Consider the following 24,979-nt stretch of genomic DNA (forward strand, 5'->3'; position numbering starts at 1 on the left):
CTTGTGTCACACAGTGGTAAAAACACCTGAGCCCTGACTATGCTACAGTATTTTACACATTTCTATTGTAGCTGTGACTTACAAAACAGCACTAAGTGTTAGGCGAGTATCAGATTTTGAAATACTAATAGCTGTATAAAACAATAGGTTTTACAGCAGCCTTGAGCTATCTACAAGGCAGCTGTCTGCAAGGCAATTCCTTCTAAACAAACTGCAGTCAAGAGAGGAGAGAATAATACATTTTTACGTGAGCATTCTTGCCTGAACGTGTCTGTCTTCAAGACTGAGGAAACGGAGTTTAATGGATGTCAGGGAAGTTCAGAGTTTCTGTAATGTACATACAGAGGGTTGTCCATGTTGATGCTGGGAATAGCTCTAGGGAAGAGCAAAGAATATGAGAGAGCCTGATGGGTGAGTGGTGACATCTTCAGCAATTTGTGATTCTCTCAGGATATGTCGCAGGATAGAGTCATTCTCCCAGCCCTAGTAAACAGATTCACACGAGCGGGTCTTCAGCTGGCACACTAGAAATAGCAATATGGATGCTCCAGCTCATGTTTTCAAGCCCACCTGACCCCCTAGGCTACAGAGGTCAAGCTCCAGCCCAAGCCTGAATGACCATGCTGCTATTTTTCGAACAGTAGTTCAAGCTCCACAAACGTGAACATGTCTTCACAGGCTGGGAGGCTTGCTCCCAACTACAGTGTAGAAATACTCTAGGCTTTGGCACCCGGAACCTGGTTGGCTCACAGGATAATCTGTTCGAAATTTCATTTTGAATTAGTCTTTGAGTGAGCTATATAGTATGTTTTTTCATGGTGACATCTTTGCAGTAATGTGCCAAACTCTTCATTCCACTTAGACAAGGAAGGACAGAGGGGAGAGTCATATCTAGCATCCAGCTATTTGTAACACTGACCAACAAAGTTCCGCCTTTCAGAAGAAATAGACTGAATGGAGAAGAGGAGCCCAACCTTCAGCATCTCCTGGGTAATTATATAAAGAACTATTCCAATATTGATTTTTTTTTTTGGAAGTGGAGGGGGGAAGGGGAGTTTCTGTGTATAATGCTGGCATGCTGATACGAGACTGTACTTAACTGAGTACTCTACTATATCACATGACATGGGGCCAAGGTTACAGGGTGCCACTACATTACAGAATTGTTTCCATTAATTCCAGGCCCTTTCTTTTTGGAAAATGACTACATATAAAACATATCAATTAACAGTCAGGACACCATGTACCCTCCAGCAAGCCTGATCCACATCTGCAGCAGGACCCACTGTTTTGGTGTGTTCTGGTGCAGCACATAAGAAACTCTACACCCGAATCCAGTTCATTAAACCCTAGTATTTTTTAATGAAGAACATATGAAAATATATAACACAGTAAGCTACTATATTCCTTCTGCTATTAATTTTGATAGTAAATGCATTGTATTTATATCACCCCTACATTTTCACAGTGATACAGAATTTTGTACTCAGAAATGCATAGTGTAGAAGTTGTCAGAAAGAAGTTGAAGATTTTGGCATCTGACTAGGGAACAGCTGAGGTTTATGGCACCAGGAAAGTCATGAGAGGTATTTGAAATGTAGAATAGGCTCATTAGTTTGATATTTCTGCAAAAATAATCAGCAATGAAATCATGTTGACTGTCACCACGAGGTTTCAGAGTTAATGAACAGAGGGCAATTCACATCTCAGAGCTATTACTTAAAGTTGGCTGCAGACTCAGGAAAACAATACAGCCTCTTTTTACACTCTCTCCTTCTTTGGAAATACTTGATTTTATGGCGAGGGTGGATTCAGAAACAAATTCTATGGTCACAGAATATACAGGGTCCTATCAACAGTGTCCATCTATAAATGATAACACACAAAACTGTTTCCTACATAAAAAAAGATCTAGCCACTCTAAAACACAAAACTGCTCTCACACTTTCTAACATTACCCCAAATTCTAGAAGGGCCCACGTTGGTTAACAATAACATCTCATGTTTCAGCAGAATAGGAGATTCTTAGAATGGAAAAGCTCATGTATGGTCTTAAGGAGAGAGGGTTTCTTATAGATCTCACTACATTTTCTAGAATATAAAAAAAGACAAGACCTAGGAAAATGTTGTCCTGTAAAACTTTCACCGTCTTCAATCTCTGGTGTAATAATTTGTGGAATTAATGAAAATGATGGATATTCATCTTCTACTTTTATATCAGCTGTAGCTCCAAAAATCACCACAGTGCTGTACTACAGTTTGAAATGTAAGAAGGACTTTCCCTTTTATCTAGCTGAAGCCTGCAAAATATGAAGAAACAAACAGGTAACGAAACCATGCACAACTGGAGACACTGAGGATGGAACTCAGGGTACGCTACCTGAGCCACCCAGTGAGATGAGAGGATTGTTAGCATCTTCTAGAATAGATGCCAATAACCACTCTCCGTGTACCACCTCAAGGGGTTTCCAATCACATGGCCACTTCTTCTCAAAGCAGTCACTTCCTTAGGGGCCTGTTTAGTCAATTAGTAGGTAAGTCACCTGGTACCTGTGTTTTCTGCTCTGGGTGCTTTTTGCCATCAGTTACTGGTGGGTGGGTTACTTTTATTCAAACAAGAGCACTGACAGGAGCAATCTGAATATCCTCAAACACACAGCCTCTGGAATGTCCTCCTTGGTTTTGCTTAGATGTCCTCTATTCCTCCTGTAGCACTGATCTTTGGCGTGGTTACACTGTATGGCATTTTGTGATGGTTATAGCTGTTACCTTGGCAGTTTGCCAACCATTATTTGGACTCTAACATTTGCTCCAACTTGCAAAGGTAGTAACTGTTAACGTTTATCTTCTGTTCTGAGTTAGAAATGTTTTGTGGCTACTTCACGATTGTCTTTACCACAAGAAGCTTTTCAGCTGTGGGCAGAAAAGTTTTTCTCTTCTGCTCAAAAAATCTCTGAACAGGTGATCTTAATAAAGCCGTGTGAAGTGTATTCCTATATTTTAAGAATGCAGAATATAACTCCCTTAAATCCTACAGCGCTCCTTCCCAGTGCTTTGCTATCTGTGCTGAATTTCATGCTAGCCCCTTTGACTGTGCATAATAGTGAGAACGTGACATGGTGTGCTTGGCCTTCTGCAGATAGAAAACTACATCACACAACTAATCTCAGTCAGTGCTTTAAAAGCCTTTCTGCTAAGCATTTGTTCCTCTTCAGTCCCATTCAAAGCACATATTTCTCTGTACTTTAGCCTCTGCATCAGCCATTGCCACCATTAGAGGCTCTGCAAGACAATGTATGAAGTCCAACCGAGTCACACCGTTTGCAGTAGTATAATCAGTATTTGTTTCCGTTGCTTTTACCTTTTTAATGCAATACATTACATGAATTCTTGTTGTAGCACTCTATGTACTATTCAACATTGTATGCATGGGCATCTCTTGGGTCAATGCACTCACTTTATTTTCCATGCAACAGTCTCACTAACAGTGACTGATTCCTACAGTTTCTCACCTGTCTCACATGTGGAAACTGTGCTTAATGGATACCTTCAGGCTTACCTCAAAAGAAGTGTGTGCTCTCGAAATACATGCCATGGTCCTAGCATAATGTGAATCTCAACCACTGTTGGCACTTGTCCCAGCATCTTTTTTTCATGGTGCTCAATGTACTTCCTCTCCCTCTGCCAAATTCAATTTATGGGTACACTTCTTATAGCATGTAAGGTGCCACCAAATGTTGTGTTTAACCAGGTCCTCTGCAGTGGTATTCTCCAAAGATTCAGCTACTAGTTCAGGTATGGGCAAACTACGGCCAGGGGCCGCAAGTGGCCCTCCAGATGTTTTAATCCAGCCCTCAAGCTCTCGCCGGGGAGTGGGGTCAGGGGTTTGCCCTGCTCCGGTGCTCCAGCCAGGGAACGGGGTCAGGGGCTTGCCCCACTCCACGTGACTCCCAGAAGCAGTGGCATGTCCCCCCTCCAGCTCCTACACGTAGGGGCAGCCAGGGGGCTCAGCATACTGCCTCTTCCCCAAGTGCTACCCCCGCTACTCCCAGTTGCCAGGAACCGTGGCCAATGGGAGCTACGGGGCAATGCCTGCAGACAGGGCAGCGCACAGAGTCGCCTGGCCACGCCTCCGCATAGGAGCCAGAGTGGGAACATGCCACTGCTTCTGGGAGCTGCTTGAGATAAGCGCTGCACAGAGCCTGCACCCCTGACTCCCCACTGCACCCCAACCTCCTGCCCCAGCCCTGATTCCCTTCCCACCCTCCAAACCCCTCAGTCCCAGCCTGAAGCACCCTCCTGCACCCCCAACCCCTCATCCCCAGCCCCCACCCCAGAGCTCGCAGCCAGAGCCCTCACCCCCCGGTTGGCACCCCAATCCCCTGCCCCAATCCAGAGCCCCCTCCTGCACCCTGAACTCCTCATTTCTGGCCCCACCCCAGAGCCTTCACCCCCAGCCAGAGCCCCCACTCCCTCCCGCACCCCAAGTCTCAATTTTTTGAGCATTCATGGCCCATCATACAATTTCCATACCCAGATGTAGCCCTCAGGCCAAAAAGTTTTCCCAACCTCTGTACTAGTTGGTACTTTTTGTCTCCACACTGATGCCTAAAAATGATCAAAACCAACGTAAAAAAAAAAAGATTTTGTAATAAATTACTTCGGGATTGTAATTAATTATATTATGTAACGAATGTTGTATAACAATGTGTATAATATTTGCAGATCAATTCCAGTAATTTCTGTCTGGATGCGGATGTCTTAGCAAGTGCCTCATTACAACTTTTTTGGCATAATAAACAAAGCTGATAATCAATACCACTGAACTGCTTCTTTTTCTGCCACTGGCAGATCAGCTTGAAACACTCCTTACATTTACAGTAATCTGTAACACTAAAAAAAAAAAAAAAAGTATCATGTAGATACTTACAGACTGTGATCAAGTCACCACTTAACCTTCTCTTTGATAAGCTAAATAGATTGAGCTCTTTGAGTCTACCCTATAAGGCAGGTTTGCTAAATCTTTAATCATTCTTGTGGCTGAACCCTCTTCCATTTATCAACATCCTTCTTGAATCAGAAGCACCACAACTGGACACACTATTCCAACAGTGCCAAATACAGAGGTAAAATAACCTCTCTATTCCTCCTTGAGATTCTCCTGTTTATGCATCCCAGTATTGCATTAGTGATGGGGTGTCCTTGCCACACTTGCCCTGAAGAGGTTAAGGTAGGGCAGAGGGGCCAATTAACCTACTAGGCAGCAAACTGGGGGGAATCAAGGCTGAGAAAAGAGCCTTAATTAGAAGAAGCTCACCTGTGAAGGAACAGGCAGGGCTTCCATAAAGCCAGGGAGCAGACAGCAGAAGGAGGCTGCAGGGAAGTAGGTTGCAGTCCCTTCCTCAGGGAAGGGTGGTGTGTTGGGGCTACAGAGGCAAGTGGCATACAGTTACTTCCTGGGAGGAGGGAGTTTTGAGGATGGCAAACCGAGAGGAGGAGGGGAGAGCCAGAAGTTTAGGAAAGGGTTCAGGGATACACAGCAAGGTCTGGAATGGAACAGACCTTGATTGCTGACTTGGGTCCCTGAGCCAGAACCTAGAATAGAGGGCGGGCCTGGGTTTCCCAACCATAACACTGCAAAAGGGCATTGGCGGGACCGTGAATAGGAACTGCCTGAGCCTTTTGAAGGGAAGCGACTTTCCAACCCCAGAAAGGGAAACCACCCACTCGGTGACCTGGCCAGCGGGCCAAGTCATGAAGAGGACACTGAGGTTTCTGGAGTGAGAGAGGGGCTGCAGGCTGAGAGTGGTGGAGGGTAACCACTGGAAGTGGCATCGGCCTGGCAGAGCTAATCCCCCGAATGGGCAGGAGGAAGTGCCAACCTGCATGGAGTAGAGGCCCCTGTCACAGCATCACACTGGGCGCTCACATTCAGCCGATTCACCACCATTACCCCCACATCTTTTTTCAGTGTCACTGTTTTCCAAGATTGAGTCCCCCATCTTGTAATTATGGCCTGCGTTCTTTATTCTTGTGTATATGTTTTCATTTAGCCATATTAAAAACACATATTGTTTGCCTGTGCTCTGTTTTCCAAGTGGTCCAGATCCCTCTGAGTCAGTGACCTGACCTCTTCATAATTTACCACTCCCTCAATTATTGTGTCATCTGCAAACTTCATCAGTGATTATTTTATCTTTTCTTCAAGGTCACTGATAAAAATGTCATATAGTGTAGGAAGAACCACCAATCACTACAGAACCCCACTGTAAATAGACTCGCTTGATGATTACTCCCCATTTACAATTACATTTTGATACCTCTTAGCTAGTTTTTAATCCATTTAACATGTGCCACATTAATGTTGTATCATTCTCATTTTTTAATCAAAATGTCATGCAGTACCAAGTCAAATGCCTTACAGAAGTCTAAGTACATTATGTTAACACTATTACCTTTATCAATCAAACTTGTAATCTCATCAAAAACAGAGATCAAGTTACTTTGACAGGATCAACTTTCAATAAACCCATGTTGATTTGCATTACTTATATTATGCTCCTTTAATTCTTTATTTATCAAGTCCTGTATCAATTGCTCCATCATCTTGCCATTAGGACTGATGTCAGGCTGACAGGCTTATAATTTACCCTTTTTAAAAAAATTGACACAACAGTAGCTTTCTTACAGTCTTCTATAACGTGCCCTGTGCTCTAAGACTTATTCAGAATCAAAGGTCATGGCCCAGCTAGCTACGCAGCCAGGTCTTTTAAAACAAACTCTTGGATGCAAGTTATCTGGACCTGCTGATTTTAAAATGTATAACTTTAGTAGCTTCTGTTAAACATCCTCCAGAAACTATATCATGTTTTTTCCCCAAATACAGAACAGAATGCTGCATTGATGTTGATAATTCTATCATTTCCGTCTAGTAATGGACCACAGCCCTCCTCCTCATTGTCCTGAACTCTGTTGGACATAGATGTGTCCTTGTGGCCCTTTGCTTCCCTTATCACTTTTCAATAATTCTTAACTTCTGAATTCTATTCATTATTATTAACTTCTTCTTTCTTCCATTTGTTTTATATATATTATTTTTATAGCTGCTTTCACTTCCCTGCTAAACCATGTCAGTTTTTTAACCAGTCTGGCCTTCTTCCTCAATTGTGACTTTTTGGCCAGCTAGTAAAGTGTTCTTGAATGATTCCCAATTATCATTCACATGTATTTGATTAAATTTTTTCTCCCAGCTGATCCTAGCTTTGTGAAACTGGCCCTATCAAAGCTCTGTCAAGAATTCTCCCGGGGTTGGCTGCATCACCTTTTAGTTAGGAAAATATTGTCTATAATATTTAAAAATTCCAAGGATGCTTTTAGTACTGGCAGCAGGAGACCTCCAGACCTTCACTCAGATTGAAATCCCACATGATCATGCAGCTTTTTCCTATACATTATGGATTGGTGTATAAGGAGGCAGTCATTCTGTTCCCTAGTGATTGGGTAGTTTGTAGTGGACACTAACTAACACTTGTTCTTGTGTTTTATCTGATAGAACATTGATCCATAAACATTCAAGATAATTTTCTTTGTGTTATCAATGACCTGGAAACAAATAATACCATTTTTGACATAGAGAGCCACCCCTTCCATTTTTGCCTACTCAATCCTTTCTAAATAGGTCAGAACCATTGATTTTAACATTTCAATTGTGTGAATCAACCCAGCAAGTTTCAGTAATACCAAATAGATCAAAATTATGCTCATAAATGAGTAATTCCAATTCCTCTTGTTTGTGACCCAGGCTCCTAGCATGGGTGTACAGGCAATTAAAGAATTTATCTTCATGTCCTTTGGTTCTTTTGTTCTCAATGTCTCAATTTTGTGCTGAGTGCTCATAACTTCCAAGCTATACAGCCCCAGTCCCTATAGAAAATGGACCAATGTTCCACAAAACCAACGCCCTCTACCCTGCACCACTTACCTATCCAGTGGCTCACTTCCAGAATCTTCTGCCTTTCTTTGCTCACAGGACAGGAAGGATCTCAGAGAAGATCACTTGTATTGAGTTCAACTTGCCAAAACATTTGGCTTGCATCAAAGATGGGAAATATTCTTTCTACAGCTGGTCAAAGCCTACAAATGGGTTTTTCACTCCATGGAAAAATTCAACTTTTTGGCAAAAAAATCTAAAACCAATTTTTTTTTTGCTAAAACGCAAAACTTTCTATTGGAAATGCTGGTACATTGCCTTATGAAAGTTCTGGTTCAGGCACCTCATGCTCCATTCTCCTCTAAAGACTGGGATCCCTGGCTGAACTACATCTCCCAGGTGGCACCAGAGTTTCCTCAGTTCCTGAGCTCTTGCTGTGCATAATTGGAGACATTGTCAGGCTGGGGAGTCCAGCCAATGGAGCAGATTGGGGGCACAAGGCACCTGAACTGCAACTCCCACGAGGTAGTGTGATGGCACTTCCAAAATCAAAATTTTCAAATTTCATCCAAAAGACTTTCAGTAGTTAGACAAAAATGTTCAGTTTTTGTGTATGTGTGTGGGGTGTCTTTGTTCTCTTATTTCACAAAATGTTGACATTTTCCATAGAAAGCAGTCTTTTTTCATGAAAAATTAATATTTGTCTAAACCAGTCTTCCATAAAAAATAGTTAATAGAAAATCTCCAGTGTCCTCATTCTTTCATTTCAAAGTCTAGATATGACCTCCTCAACTGTTTTCAGTGACTAGTGCTTGCATTTGATTATCTTCTTCAAATCTTTTGGACCTATGTAAATCCTTAATTTACTAGTTTTATTACAGTGACCCAAGTGGTTGGTGTCTGTATTTGCTTACTACAACTATTTCACTCTAAAGCCAAGTGCAACTTTGACATCTTTTCTTAGTGCAAACAAGACCGTGTGGGGAATGTACATTTGGTGGCACATTGAGATCAATATAATGTGATTTTATTATGCATCCCACTCCATTAAACTCTCAACATTTTTAAATCTTGTGTATCTTGTTCTGTAGACAAATTACGTACCCATTTGCTCCTCTGCACTTGCAGAATGCTCTACAGGGCTCATTTCTCCTGGCAGTCCATCCCAGCCCCTCTGGCTGTTGTACTCACTGTGGGGTGCTGTGGCTCCAACCAATGAGTTCCACAGGTTAACTATACATGGTATGAAGAAGTACTTCCTGTTATTCGTTTTAAACCTGCTGCCTATTAATTGCTTTAGGTGACCCCAGTTTGTGTGTTATGTGAAGGAATAAACAACACTTCTCCCTTCACTTTTTCCACCCCATTCATGACTTTATAGACCTCTATCATATTCCCCCTCAGTCAACTCTTTTCCAAACAGAAAAATCCCAGTCTTCTTAATCTCTCCTCCTACAGAAGCTGTTCCATAGCCCTAATCATTTTTGTTGCCCTTCTCTGTACCTTTTCCAATTCTAATATATCTTTTTATAGATGGGGTGACCAGAACTGCATGCACTATTCACGATATGGGCATACCATGGATTTATATAATGGCATGATATTTTCTGCCTCATTATCTATCCCTTTCCTAATGGTTCCTAACATTCTGTTTGCTTTTTTGACTGCTGGTGCATGCTAATCAGATGTTTCCAGAGAACTATCCACACTCCAAGATCTCTTTCTTGAGTGTTAAGAGCTAATTTAGATCCCATTATTTTGTATGTATAGTTGGGATTATGTTTTCCAGTGTGCATTACTTTGTATTTATCAACATTGAATTTCACCTGCCATTTTGTTGCCCAGCCACCCAGTTTTGTGAGATCATTTGTAACTCTTCAGAGTCTCCTTTAGACTTAACTATCTTGAGTAATTTTGTATTGTCTGCAAATTTTCCCACCTGTTTACCCCTGTTTCCAGATCATTTATGAATAAGGCTAAGATTTTGTCACACATCTTTTTAGTAAAAATCACAGACAAGTCATGGGCAATAAAGAAAAATTCATGAAAGCCCACAACTTTTACTAAATATATGCATGACAAAATGGGGAGCTGCAGGGTCCCCACACCACGTCTGGTGGCCTGCCTGGGAGCTGCAGGGCACCTCCACAGGGTCTGGGAGCTCTGGGGCACCCCGGCTGCCCGCGGTGGCTCCAAGCTCCCAGGGGCCCCACTGCCTGTTGCAGCCAGGGATTGCGGGGCCCCACAGCGGCTCGAAGCTCCCAGGGGGGCCCTGGCCAGGAGCTCCTGGGGCCCTCCCTTCCCCACCCGCAGCGGGTAGGAGCTCAGAGCCCCGCAGCTCCCAGCCATCACAGGCGATAGCGGGACCCTGCAGTTCCCGCACATGGTGAGCTCAAGTCACAGAGGTCTCTGGATTCCGTAACTTCCGTGACCTCTGTGACAAAATTTTAGCCCTATTTATGAATATGTTGAATAACACTGGTCACAGAACAGGACACCACTACTTACCTCTCTCCACTGTGAAAGCTGACCATTCATTCTTACCCTTTGTTTCCTGTCTTTTAACCAGTTACTCAGCTAAGGACCCTCCCTCTTATCCCATGACTGCTTACTTTACTTAAGAGCCTTTGGAAAGGCACCTTGTCAAAGGCTTTTTGAAAGTCCAAGTACACTATACACCAAGTACACTTTTCTTGACCTGCTGCTCACAAACCGGGTAGAATTAGTGGGGGAAGCAAAAGTGGATGGGAATCTGGGAGGCAGTGACCATGAGTTGGTTGAGTTCAGGATCCTGACGCAGGGAAGAAAGGTAAGCAGCAGGATACGGACCCTGGACTTCAGGAAAGCAGACTTCGACTCCCTCAGGGAACGGATGGCCAGGATCCCCTGAGGGACTAACTTGAAGGGGAAAGGAGTCCAGGAGAGCTGGTTGTATTTCAAGGAATCCCTGTTGAGGTTACAGGGACAAACCATCCCAATGAGTCGAAAGAATAGTAAATATGGCAGGCGACCAGCTTGGCTTAATGGGGAAATCCTAGCGGATCTTAAACATAAAAAAGAAGCTTACAAGAAGTGGAAGGTTGGACATATGACCAGGGAAGAGTATAAAAATATTGCTCGGGCATGTAGGAATGATATCAGGAGGACCAAATCACACCTGGAGCTGCAGCTAGTGAGAGATGTTAAGAGTAACAAGAAGGGTTTCTTCAGGTATGTTGGCAACAAGAAGAAAGCCAAGGAAAGTGTGGGCCCCTTACTGAATGAGGGAGGCAACCTAGTGACGGAGGATGTGGAAAAAGCTAATGTGCTCAATGCTTTTTTTGCCTCTGTTTTCACTAACAAGGTCAGCTCCCAGACTGCTGCGCTGGGCATCACAAAATGGGGAAGAGATGGCCAGCCCTCTGTGGAGATAGAGGTGGTTAGGGACTATTTAGAAAAGCTGGATGTGCACAAGTCCATGGGGCCGGACGAGTTGCATCCGAGAGTGCTGAAGGAATTGGCGGCTGTGATTGCAGAGCCATTGGCCATTATCTTCGAAAACTTGTGGCGAACCGGGGAAGTCCCGGATGACTGGAAAAAGGCTAATGTAGTGCCAATCTTTAAAAAAGGGAAGGAGGAGGATCCTGGGAACTACAGGCCAGTCAGCCTCACCTCAGTCCCTGGAAAAATCATGGAGCAGGTCCTCAAAGAATCAATCCTGAAGCACTTGCATGAGAGGAAAGTGAACAGGAACAGCCAGCATGGATTCACCAAGGGAAGGTCATGCCTGACCAATCTAATTGCCTTTTCTGATGAGATTACTGGTTCTGTGGATGAAGGGAAAGCAGTGGATGTATTGTTTCTTGACTTTAGCAAAGCTTTTGACACAGTCTCCCACAGTATTCTTGTCAGCAAGTTAAGGAAGTATGGGCTGGATGAATGCACTATAAGGTGGGTAGAAAGCTGGCTAGATTGTCGGGCTCAACGGGTAGTGATCAATGGCTCCATGTCTAGTTGGCAGCCGGTATCAAGTGGAGTGCCCCAAGGGTCGGTCCTGGGGCCGGTTTTGTTCAATATCTTCATAAATGATCTGAAGAATGGTGTGGATTGCACTCTCAGCAAATTTGCGGATGATACTAAACTGGGAGGAGTGGTAGATACGCTGGAGGGGAGGGATAGGATACAGAAGGACCTAGACAAATTGGAGGATTGGGCCAAAAGAAATCTGATGAGGTTCAATAAGGATAAGTGCAGGGTCCTGCACTTAGGACGGAAGAACCCAATGCACAGCTACAGACTAGGGACCGAATGGCTAGGCAGCAGTTCTGCGGAAAAGGATCTAGGGGTGACAGTGGACGAGAAGCTGGATATGAGTCAGCAGTGTGCCCTTGTTGCCAAGAAGGCCAATGGCATTTTGGGATGTATAAGTAGGGGCATAGCGAGCAGATCGAGGGACGTGATCGTTCCCCTCTATTCGACATTGGTGAGGCCTCATCTGGAGTACTGTGTCCAGTTTTGGGCCCCACACTACAAGAAGGATGTGGATAAATTGGAGAGAGTCCAGCGAAGGGCAAGAAAAATGATTAGGGGTCTGGAACACATGACTTATGAGGAGAGGCTGAGGGAGCTGGGATTGTTTAGCCTGCAGAAGAGAAGAATGAGGGGGGATTTGATAGCTGCTTTCAACTACCTGAAAGGGGGTTCCAAAGAGGATGGCTCTAGACTGTTCTCAATGGTAGCAGATGACAGAACGAGGAGTAATGGTCTCAAGTTGCAGTGGGGGAGGTTTAGATTGGATATTAGGAAAAACTTTTTCACTAAGAGGGTCGTGAAACACTGGAATGCCTTACCTAGGGAGGTGGTAGAATCTCCTTCCTTAGAGGTTTTTAAGGTCAGGCTTGACAAAGCCCTGGCTGGGATGATTTAACTGGGAATTGGTCCTGATTCGAGCAGGGAGTTGGACTAGATGACCTTCTGGGGTCCCTTCCAACCCTGATATTCTATGATTCTATAGCCACCGGACCACCCTTCTCCATGTTTGTTGACCCCCCTCAAAGGATTCTAATAGATTGGTGAGGAATGATTACCCTTTACAAAAACCATGTTGACGCTTCTCCAACAAATCACGTTCATCTGTGTCTGATAATTCTGTTCTTTACTATAGTTTCAACCAATTTGCCTGGTACTGAAGTTAGGCTTAGCTGCCTGTGATTGCCGGGATCACCTCTGGAGCCTTTTTTAAAAATTGGTGTCACATTAGCTATCCTGTCTGCCCCTGCTCTCCAACTCCCAGATGCTCTGAATCTTAATTCCTGCTCCCAACCCCTATTTTGCCTCCCTCCTGACTTTAAATCTGCAGAATATGCTAAATAACTCAGTGCCTGCGGTAGGCTGCTGGTTAATGCTGACCACGTGGACTTCAGAATGTCTGCTAGGAGGCAAAGGAGAAGGGTGGAGCCTGGGCAAATAAAAAAGAGCTGGCATGCAGAGATTAGGTAGGTAGGAACTATGCTGAGTTTGTAAGCTCCAGAAAGTTCCCTGCTCCCTACAACCCAGTGTGATCTAGAACTCCCTGTTCCCTAGCTTCCCCAGCCCTTGAGAGTTTAAGACTGCCATAGGGTATCTTTCACTCTGTCTCCCAACACATACCAAAGATTTCAATTACATTAAAAAAAAAAACTAATGAAATTACCAAGCAAAAATAAACTTTTTTATCCTGAGTTAAGGCTGCACGCATAGAACAGTAGGAGGTGAAAAAATGTACAAGAACTTTTTAAACAGAGAAACCATCATTAGAAACTCAGGAATTTCAGTAATAAGATAAGAATTGTTTTAAAATGTTAATAGTTTAATACATTTTGTTTGTGAATATGTTTATTATAAGATATTTAAAATAGTTTCTTTAAATCTTAAGTTAAGTTGATTTGTGCAACTGGGAACTTTACCTTCATCTTTTCCTGGGAATATATAAAATCATTAAGATTAGTCATTTACAATTGCACAAAAGCAACAAATTTAGAGTACCCGGGGTGCCTTATAAAAACATGCAACAAACAAAGCTACAAACAACTGAAAAGTGGACTGCTCCAAGTAAAATACACCTTCACTGGATACTCCTTTTCCTTTATTTAGTGTTAACTTAAACAAAACATAAAGCTCAATCTCAAGCAAAGAAAAGCTTTTTTGGGGTTTTTTTTTTTTAGCTTGTTCCTAGATCCCCCTACCTCAGAGAGAGGCTCCAATGCCCTTATTTCTTCAGCTAAATCCAACAAAATAATAGCTCTTATGCAGGGTTATGGCACCTGGCAATAGAGTGACTCAGAAGAAAATAACCCACCACCCTATTGCAAAGGGTTATAATGATACGGCTTCGGTGATCTCAGCTACAGCTATCTCAACAAGTATAATAAAACTAAACACTCATTCTTAGAGATGATGGTTTGAGGCACATTGGAAAGCTTGTATTGCCACTAGGTCTGCTCTATCTGTTGTATGGCTAAATAGAAGGGGACAAATTCATTGTTGCACTATGCCCCCGTGTGCTAATGAGGCTGACACAAAGGAGTCATAGGCCCAGAGTAAACTCTCCCTCAGGGAATATCCCCAAGCACAAAGGGTCCTTGCATAGCCTCTGCAAGACCCGAAGTGCTCACAGTGACCCATAGGAGGCCATTGTAGCAGAAGCACAAGTTAGCGCATGTCTCAGGTTAGGCATAACCTGGAGGAGTCATGTTAAACAACATGGTGTTAAAACATGACTTTACAGCCAGTGTAGATTGGGACAAGTACTGTTTAATAGCATGTCAGCTGATCATGGGTAAACCTTGGTTATAGTAGGTTTACCCACAATTAGCTGACACAATGTTAAACACAACCAGTCTATGTCTACACTTACTGCAAAGACACATTTAGCACCATATCAGTTAATACAGCTCCTCAAGGTCATGTCCTAACACTTCCTAATTTTCTATTGAAGGCAAGCACCATGTGAACTCCAATACATAAGGTCTGTTAGTACCAGAATACCTGAAATGTGCTCTGTAGAGCCAGCCTTTGGGCCTCACTGATGTGGGACACTTAGCATGATAAAGGAGAATCTTAACCTTATGGGTCTTTTTAAAAGTAGGTTTCTAGCTGATTGCCTTGTGGCACTAGCCTTGAAAATATAAACCAATTAAAAGTAACTGTAGGAATGTATGGAAGAAGCAGCTGGACTCCACTTCTGCAGTAGGAGGCTGAAGAGAACCCAAAAAATCACACAAACTTTTTATGGAAAATGAAGATGTTAAGTTTAGAGAGTATCCCAAAGAACTTTCTCACTAACCCTCCCCCAGTAGTTTTGCTCTTCCATATGCATAGTGACAGGACAGTAGTGGAAATATTAAGTGAAGGCAGGTAGGAAACGATCTGTAGGTCCACCCAAAGCTAGATGTGATGCTCCATACTTGAGGAGTCATCTTCTCTGATACATAATTAACAAGTGAGATGAGGATGAGAATTCATTCTTACTAGTCATGCCTTCCATGAGTTCATTCATCTTTTTTGCTAGTTGTATCTTGTCCTCTGCAGAGTTGCAGCTGTTGAAATGTAATAAATTATTCCAAAAGGTGCAGCATGTTCTAGTGCTCAGAAAAGTCTGGCATTTTTACAACTTGTGATTTTGGCTGTACCACACTGGAATCTCACTGGGCAAATATGATCCATGCAAAAGATTTTTCCAATTCTCCTTTAAAAAGCCCCATGTATTTATCTTAAGCTTTTTTTCTACTGAACATACTTACTTGATCATAAACTACTGAGAACTAGAAATGATGAGGACCTGAGAGAGAAAAAATGGACCTGAAAAACTGAGGTGATCCTAACGTTTCATTGAACAGTGCTCACTGAATTAGCAGCTATTCAATATTTTGTTTTAGCCTCATTGTTAAAACTGGCTCCAGGCCTTACTTCCATTATTCAAACCCTGCCCTGAAGACATAATTAATAATTTCCTCATGGGCCTTTCTACTGCACTCATCACTTGAGTATCTGAGAGCTTCACAAACATTAATGAATTTGTTTTCACAACACTGCTGTGAGGTGAGAAGGTATTATTATCACCATTGAGCAGATGGGGAACTGAGCCACAGAGAGATTAAGGTCAAAAGTATCCACTGATTTTGGTTGCCCAATCTGAGACACCTAGGACTTGATTTTTCAGAGTACTCGACATTGTGTAGTACTTTATATGTCCAGAGCACAGCTCCCATTGACTTCAGTTGCAGTGTGAGTGCTCAGCACTTCTGCAAATCAGACCTCAAGGCCTGTGAATCTGTGTAGCTCGAAAGCATGTCTCTCTCCCACACAGAGGTTGGTCTAATAAAAGATTTTACCTCACCCACCTTCTGTCTTTAAGCAGCTGAGGAACACACAGTTAGTGACCGCCTATGAAAAGTCTGGTTAAAGTGACTTGACTAGCATCTCATAGGAACGCTGTGGCAGAGGCAGGGATAGAATCTAGTTCTACAGAGCAGCATTCAACTGTTTTAACAGTGAGACCACCCCTTCTCTTCTGGCAATTCCCTGCCTCCACACCTTCCAACTTCTGCAACAAATGAGATGTGGAGCATACAGACAAAAGCCTCATTCATTACACAACCACAATTCATCCCCAGAGCAAGTCCATCCTGTGCACTAAATCAGGGGTTCTGTAGAAAAAGTAGTATATGATCATGTAATTAAATACTGTATCATAATCCATACACACAAGAGGGCTGAATTAAAGGTTCCACAAATAATCTTAATTCTGGCATTTCCTAACGTTGAGTGCTTGATTTGTAACCTTAATGTTCTTTTAATGCAGTTTTGTGTGTAATTTCCTAGGTATTTTTTAAAGCAAGTTAAATAAACGAAAATTTCACCGTGTGAAACCATACTGACATCCACTTTATTCATCAGGAAGGTTGGAACATTTAGATCCACCACATAGACTTCTGCCGCTGGAGCTAACAGAGTAACTGAAAGCAGTAGTAAAGTTGTCCTCTAGGTCAGGGGTTCTCAACCTTTTTCTTTCTGAGGACTCCCCACTGTCCCCAACGTGCCATAAAAACTCCACAGCCCAGCTGTGACAACAACTGTTTTTCTGCATATAAAAGCAAGCACCAGCTTTAGGGGGTAGCAAGGAGGGCAATTGCCTGGAGCCCCACACCACAGGGGGCACCACGAAGCTAAGTTGCTCAGGCTTCGGCTTCAACCCCAGGTAGTGGGGCTCAGGGCCCCAGGCTGCAGTCCCATGCGGCAGGACTTTGGCTTTCTGCCTGGGGCCTAGCAAGTCTAATGCCAGCCATGCTTGGTGGACCCCCCACTCCCCGATACCTGCTTGTGGCCCTCAAAACAGCCCCAGACTCCTGGTTGAGAACCACTGCTCTAAATGGACAAAAAGAAAAAGGAGATGAGACACCCACTTTGCAAATCGGTTTCATAGGTATTTGCCAACAGCAGAGAAATGTTGAAACTCAAGAATCTTGGATTCCAGTTAGGCTCTGGAGGGGAGTGTTCTCCAGTGGGCAGACTCTTCTGCCTCAGTTTTCTTCAGCTTCTCCCAGTCCTGTCTCTTACTACCACTTCCTGTGTTCCTCATCCCAGTCATCTCTCCAACCTAATGGCTCTTTGTCTCTGTCTCAGGGCATTTCTACTCTGCACATTTACTTATAGCAGCATCATACATACATAAGAACATCAGAATGGCCATACTGGGTCAGACCAATTATCTATCTAGCCCAGTATCTTGTCTTGCAACAGTGGCCAGTGCCAGGTGCTTCAAAGGGAATGAACAGAACAGGGCAATTATTGAGTGATCCATCCAGTCATCTAGTTCCAGCTTCGGGAAGTCAAAAGTTTAGGGACACCAAGAGCACGGACTAGCATCCTTGACCACCTTGGTTAATAGCCATTGATGGACCTATCCTCCATTAACTTATCTAGTTCTTTTTTGAACTGAGTTATACTTTTGGCCTTCACAACATCCCCTGGCAAAAAGTTCCACAGGTTGACTATGCGTCACGTGAAAAAATACTTCCTTATGTTTGTTTAAAACCATTAATTTCATCAGGTGACCCCTAGTTCTTGTGTTATGTGAAGGTGTAAATAATACTTCCCTACTCACTTTCTTCACATCATTCATGATTTTATAGACCTCCATCTTGTCATCTCTTCTCTAAACTGAACAGACACCGTCTTTTTACTCTCTCCTCATATGGAAGCTGTTCCATATGCCTAATCATTTTTGTTGTCCTTTGCTCTTCCTTTTTCCAACTCTAATATATATATTTTGTGATGGGGTGGGGTGGCCAGAACTGCATACACTGTTCAACGTATGGGTGTACCATGGATTAATATGGTGGCATTATGATCTTTTCTGTCTTATATATCCCATTCCTAACATTGTTAGCTTTTTTTCAAAGCTGCTGTACATTGAACAGATGTTTTCAAAGAACTATCCACAATTATTCCAAGATCTCTTTCTTGAATGGTAACAGCTAACTTAGACCCCATTCGTTTTTATGTATAGTTGGGATGTTTTCCCGTGTGCATTACACTGCACTTATCAACATTGAGTTTCATCTGCCATTTTGTTGCCATGCATCCAATTTAGTGAGATCTCTTTGTAACTCTTCGCAGACAGCTTTGGACTTACCTACCTTGAGTAATTTTGTATCATCTGCAAATTTTGCTACCTCATTGTTTACCCCTTTTTCCAGATCATTTATGAACAACACAGGTCTCAGTACAGGTCCGGGGGGGGTGTGTGGGGGGGGGAGTTGAGCTCTCTATTTACCTCTCTCCATTTTGAAAACTGACTATTTATTCCTACCCTTTGTTTCCTATTTTTTAATCAGTCACTGATCCATGAGAGGACCTTCCCTCTTATCCCAGGACTGCTTATTTTACTTAAGAGCCTTTGGTGGGGTCTAGGTGAAAGGCTTTCTGAAAGCCCACATCCACTGGATCACCCTTGTCCACATGTTTGTTGACTCCCTCAAAGAATTCTAATAGATTGGTGAGGCATGATTTCGCTTTACAAAAAACATGTTGACTCTTCCTCAAGATATCATGTTTATCTGTGTCTGATAATTCTGTTGTTTACTATTGTTTCAACCAATTTGCCTGGTACTAAAGTTAGGCTTACCAACCTGTAATTGCAGGATCACCTCTAGAGCCTTTTTCTTTTTAAAATCAGTATTACATTAGCTACCCTCCAGTCATCTGGTATAGAGGCTGATATAACTGATAGGTTACATTACTAACCACCACAGTTAGTAATTCCGCAATTTCATATTTGAGTTCTTTTAGAACTCGAGTGAATATTATCTGGTCCTGGTGACTTACTGCTGTTATGTTCACAATTTGTTCCCAAACCTTTTCTGCTGATGCCTCAGTTCCTCAGATTTGTCACCTAAAAGGAATGGCTTATGTGTAGGGATCTCCCTCACATCCTCTGCAGTGAAGACCGATGCAAAGAATTCATGCTTCTCTGCAATGGCCTTGTCTTCCTCAAGTGGTCCTTTAGCACCTTGATGGTCCACTGGCCCCACTGACTGTTTAACACAGGGGTGGGCAAACTTTTTGGCCATGGGCCACATCTGGGTATGGAAATTGTATGGTGAGCCATGAATGCTCAGAAAATTGAGGTTGGGGAGCAGGAGGGGGGTGAGGGCTCTGGCTGAGGATGCAGGCGCCAGGGTGGGGCCAGAAATGAGGAGTTCAGGGTGCGGGAGGGGGCTGGGGTGGGGGAGTGGGGGGGTGAGGGCTCCAACTTGGGATGTGGGCTCTGGGGTGGGGCTGGGGGTGAGGAGTTTGGGGTGTAGGAGGGTGCTCCAGGCTGGAATCAAGGGGTTCAGAGGGCAGGGGGGGGATCAGAGCTGGGGCAGGGGTGTGAACAGTGGAGTAGCCAGGTGGAAAAAACGGGGAGTGGAGATAAAGAAAGGCGCCACCCACTAGTACTCACCTGGTGGCGCTCCAGGTCTTCAGCAACACTCCGGCGTCGGGTCCTTCACTCACTCCGGTCTTCAGCACTGAAGGAGCACCCCGCACCCCGCAATGCCGCCGAAGACTGGAGCAAGTGAAGGACCCGACACTGAAGTGCTGCTGAAGGCCCGGAGCACCACCTGACCCACCGCCGAAGACCTGGAGCGCCGCCAGGTGAGTAAACATTTAAAAGGCGCCAAAAAATTAAAAAGGCGCCACTTCTGCTTGGTGGGGGAGCAGCCGCTGCCCCACTCCCCCCCAGCCACGCTACTGAGTGTGAAGAGAAGCTCAGGTGTGCAGACTCCGGGAGGCACTTACCTCAAGCAGCTCCCAGAAGCAGCGGCATGTCCCTTCTCAGGCTCCTATGTGGAGGCAGGGCCAGGGGGTCTGCACGCTGCCCTGTCCGCAGGAACTGCCTCTGCAGCTCCCATTGGAGTGCTGGAGGGGGGCCAGGCCACAGCTTCCAGGAGCCATGTGGAGCAGCCCTCAACCTTGCTCCCTGGCTCTAGCGCTGGAGGGGGGCATGCCACAGCTTCCAGGAGCCATGTGGAGCAGACCCCAACCCTGCGTCCTGATTGGAGCGCTGGAGCAGGGCCACGTGGCTGCTTCTGGGAGGTGCGTGGAGCGGTCCCCGACCCTGCTCCCCGGCTGGAGTGGGGCAAGCCCCAGACCCTGTTCCCCAGTGGGACCTTGAGGGCCAGCTTAAAACGACTTGCAGGCCAGATCCGTCCTTTAGTTTGCCCACCCTTGGTTTAATAGGTTTCCTACTTCTGATGTACTTAAAGGCTTTTTTCTGTTAAGTTTTGAGTCTTTAAAGAGCTGCTCATCGAAGTCTTTTGTGGCTCATTTTATTATATTTTACACTTGACTTTATGCTCCTTTCTATTTTCCTCACTAGGATTTTACTTCCCATTTTTAAAGGATGTCTTTTTGCTTCTAACTGCCTCATTTACTCTGCTGGTTTAGCCATGATGGCATTATTTTTGTTCCTCTTACTGTCTATAATTCTTTTCTTCTTCTTCTTCGGGATATTCATTTAGTTTGAGCCTCTGTTATGGTGTTTTCAAATAATCTCCATGCAGCTTGCAAGCATTTCACTCTTGTCACTGTTCCTTTTAATTTTCCGGTAACTAGCTTCCTCATTTTTGTGTAGATCCCCCTTTTTTAAGTTAAATACTACTGTGGTGGGTTTCCTTGGTATTTTCCCTCCTATAATTATATTAAATTTAATTACATTGTAGTATCTATTATTGAGCAGTTCACTATATTCACCTCTTGGACCAGATCCTGTGCTCCACTTATGACTAAAACAAGAATTGCCTCTCCCTTTGTGGGTTCCAGGACTACCTGCTCCAAGAGGCTGTCATTCATGGTGTCTAGAAATTTCATCTCTGCATCCCTTCCTGATGTGACAGGTACCCAGTCAATATGGGGATAGTTGAAATCCCCCATTATTATTGCATTTTTCACCTTTGTAGCCTCTCCAATTTCTCTGAACAATTCACAATCAACATGACCATCCTGTTTAGGTGGTCAATAGTATATTCCTGGTGCTATACTCCTATTTTTCAAGGATGAAGTTTCTCTCCAAAGAGATTCTAGGGTGCACTTTGATTCATTTAAGATTTTCTCTTTATTTGACTGTGCTTTCTTTTACATATAGTGCCACTCCCCGCCCCACACACAACCTACTCTGTAATCCTGTACATTTTGTATCCTGGTAATACTGTGTCTCATTGATTACCCTCATTCCACCATATTTCTGCGATGCCTTTTATATGAATATCCTCATTTAATGCCATGCACTCTAGTTCACCCATCTTACTATTTAGACTTCTAGCATTTAAAAAAAATACACAAGACAAAACCAAACTAAAATGACCTGGAAAATTTAGAGTAGGCAACAGGGGAGATTCTGTAACACATGTAGAATCCCACAGGCACAGAAAGCAAATAAAGAGCACAGATTTAAAAACAAAAACAAAACAAGAGTACAGAAACAAACAGCTGCACCTATTGCATTAAGCCATTTTTTTCCTTTGTATGTCTTATAGTTGCAATAGAGAAGCTGTGGAACACGGAGCGGGAGGCTGGAAGAGGAGATGCCCATAAACAGGGTTTGAGCTAAAGCATTAGCCTATAACATGGCCTCAGCTACACTTCCAAAATTTAGAAAAATATTCTCACCAGTTCAGCTGGATCAGTGGTAGCACTGGGGGAGGCCATAGATAGATAAGACTCTTGTGATTGACCTGTTTTAACCAACGTTTTGAGTAAACTTGCTTCCAGATAGAGCTCCCGCTCATGCGACCATTGATTCAGCTGAAAGACACAATTCCTCGGGACAGAGACTATCATTGGCAGGAGTCTGGACAGTCATTCTTAGAGACATGAGGCAATATATGTATAAGTGTCCACATAAGTTATATCAGGATATTCAATTGGGCGGGGACAAAACACAACTTAGAAATATTGTGTATTGACCAAGCATGTTTCGAGACACAAAACAACTTGGAGAAGAATACTGACAGTGTCAGGAATGAGTAAAAGCAATTAGAAAGAACCAAGCTCACCAAAATGCTGATCTACCTTGGTACAAGATAGCTGTAGATGTTTATATTTGTTCCTAGAAGATTATTTATCAGTGTATCCAAAAGTCCTATGTATGCCAGAGGCATATGGTTACTGCACTGATTTCCAAACTAAGAACTGTGTTTGCAAGATACAGGATCCCTAAAGAACTAGCAAACGACAATATTCCATTTGTAAGACAAATGTGCAACTGCAGCATTGTAGGAACTGCAATTCATTCCAGTCTGACATCTACAATCTAACAAAATGGATGAAAGAACCAATCACACAACCAAGTAACTTTCACAAAATTTCTGCCTCCGTCAAAATCCCACCTCTAACTTTGCCGGACCAGCCCAGTGTAGCCTGCAGCCCAGGAATGGGCATGGTGGCCAGAACAGTTCTAATCCATGGCGATGCCACAACCCAGCAAACAGTAATACCCACAGCTGAGAGGGACACAAGCAACAGAAGACACCTCTTACCTGTTCATCTAGTGACCTAACGCAGACACACCAGCCAGCTGTCAAGAATAGGTGACACTATCAGAAGATATACTGTTATCAGAATCAGAACTTGTCAATTTTGAAACACCGGTGAAATCCTAGTCTTACTGAAATAGGAATTTTGCTCCCCAAGGGCATGTTAGGCACATCATATCCCACACTGGGCAAATTTTTAGCTGGGCACGTTTTAACATCAGACATGCATGCCATTCAAAGCAGAGAATCCTTTGAAAACTAAACACTAAATCAGTAGTACATGCTGATCTCTAATTAAGTCAGTGCTAGGAACCTGTGACTCATAAGAACATAATGCAGAAAGCAGTCATCACCACTCATAAGAGATTTTCATGTTTTAAGTCTGGTGAAAAGACATCATTTGCTATTATGTTAATTGCATGTGGGATCTTAAAGTGCAGAAAGGTGAAATCTATTGTAAACTGACACTTTAACATGCAAATGTGACCAGCACAGGAGCACTTCCCCCTCCTTCCACACTCCAGTTGCAGAGCCTGCACACAAAGAGCTATGTTCCAGTTGAGCTGCAGAGCAGATGTATTGCTCCAGCTCTAGCCAATAAAGTGTTTACAGTTTAATTTTCTCATCTGGGTGCTCAGGACACGAGTGCAGGGCAGGAGAGGCCCATGGCCAGGTTCTCCTTACAACTGCTGAGCAAGAGCAAAGCTGACCACTTGCAAAATGTTGTCATTAACTCAATACCCCCACACACTGGGTATTCATGTGGGCAGGCAGATTCAGCTACAGAGGTGCACTAGGTGGGCATTTACTTCTATTTTAAAAGACATAAATGTGCACCCTGGGTTTAGCCCTCAGACTCCTGGGAACGGTGCCTTCAGTCAGCAAGGCTGGAAACCAATGACTTACTCAAACCCCAGCGCCTGGGCGGGCTCCAGGGAGCCTGTAGCGAGGCTGTCTCCAGCCAAAGCAAGCAGCGCCCGGCCGGGCCGTGTCACATCGCGCGGTTCGGGGTCAGGCAACCCTGCGCCCTCCGTTCAGCCCGCCCGCAGCCGCGGGGCTGCACACACCGGCCAGGAGTGGGGCCCCATGCCCAGCCGGGCAGTGGCTCCCTCCTCCCCCGCCAGCAGCCCGAGCCGCGTTCCGCCCCGGGTGAGAGGAAGCGCCGCTGGGCCCGGGGCGGCGCAGTGCGACACCTACCCGCCGGGCAGCGCCCTGCCCAGTGCAGCGCTAGGGTGCAGCGCCTCGGCTCCTGCTCGGCCCCTTCCCCGTCTCTTCCGTACGGCCGGGGGGCGCCGCCCGCAGCCTGCGAGCCGAGTCCGGCAGAGGCGCGGCTCTGGGGAGCGGGCAGCGCCTGCGGGCCGTGGCGCCAGGCGAAGCGGAGCAGCGGGAGGCCAGGGGGCCGCACGCCAAGGCAGAGCCGGGGGGCCAACGCGGCTGCCGCGAGCGGCCGGGACAGGCACAGCCCTGCGCTGGCCGCCCCTCCCCGCGTGTCACTTACCTCCGTGCGCCGCAGGGGTCCGCCTCTGCCCCAGCCCTACCCCCGGCCGCGGCCCCCCAGCGGGGGGAGGAGGAGTCCGATGCTGCAGCTGGGCCTGACGTCGGCCCAGACAGCTCAGCCGCGCTGCTGGCCGTGTCGGGTCCCCTCGCCTCCCTCCGCCGTTTCCCCTCTCCTTCGCCCCGTCCGGCTCGCGCCTCCCAGAACCGCTTGGGTTGCACCGGCCTCCCCGCCTTCTCCGCCGGGCACTCCCGCTGGCGCACACGCCTTGCCAGCTGTAGGGATTTGTCCCCCAGCCGCAGAGAGTCTCCTCCGAACGTGTAAGAAGCGCCTAGCGGCCCCAAGGCTGCCGCTCTCCCAGAGCCCTCGGGGGACACCTCAAGCGGGTGGGCGATAGCCTTGCCACAAGCTCTGCACTTGCCCCCAGCCCCCGGGGCCAGAAGGGAGTGAGGACGGAGGCAGGCTCAGCCCTTCTGGCCTTCAGGAGACCAAACGCTTTGGGGCAACACCTGACTG

General features: G+C 44.9%; 1 protein-coding gene across 4 annotated transcripts in view; it reads right to left on the bottom strand.

Annotated features, from left to right (window-relative positions):
* Positions 1 to 24,619, bottom strand: part of PPP2R3A (protein phosphatase 2 regulatory subunit B''alpha) — a 146,221-nt gene extending 121,602 nt beyond the window's left edge. Inside the window, exon 1 of one of the 4 annotated variants that reach the window (XM_084639321.1) lies at positions 24,467 to 24,619. The gene's annotated coding sequence lies outside the window, so the exon portion shown is untranslated. Of the gene's footprint in view, positions 1 to 22,971; positions 23,008 to 23,874; positions 23,893 to 24,165; positions 24,415 to 24,466 lie in introns of those variants that run through there. The other 3 variants (XM_084639320.1, XM_084639323.1, XM_084639322.1) reach the window with 3 other exon arrangements.
* Positions 24,620 to 24,979: the final 360 nt, after the last annotated feature.

Source organism: Lepidochelys olivacea (genome assembly GCF_965140295.1).
Source record: "Lepidochelys olivacea isolate rLepOli2 genome assembly, chromosome: 9".
Lineage (NCBI taxonomy): Eukaryota > Metazoa > Chordata > Testudines > Cheloniidae > Lepidochelys > Lepidochelys olivacea.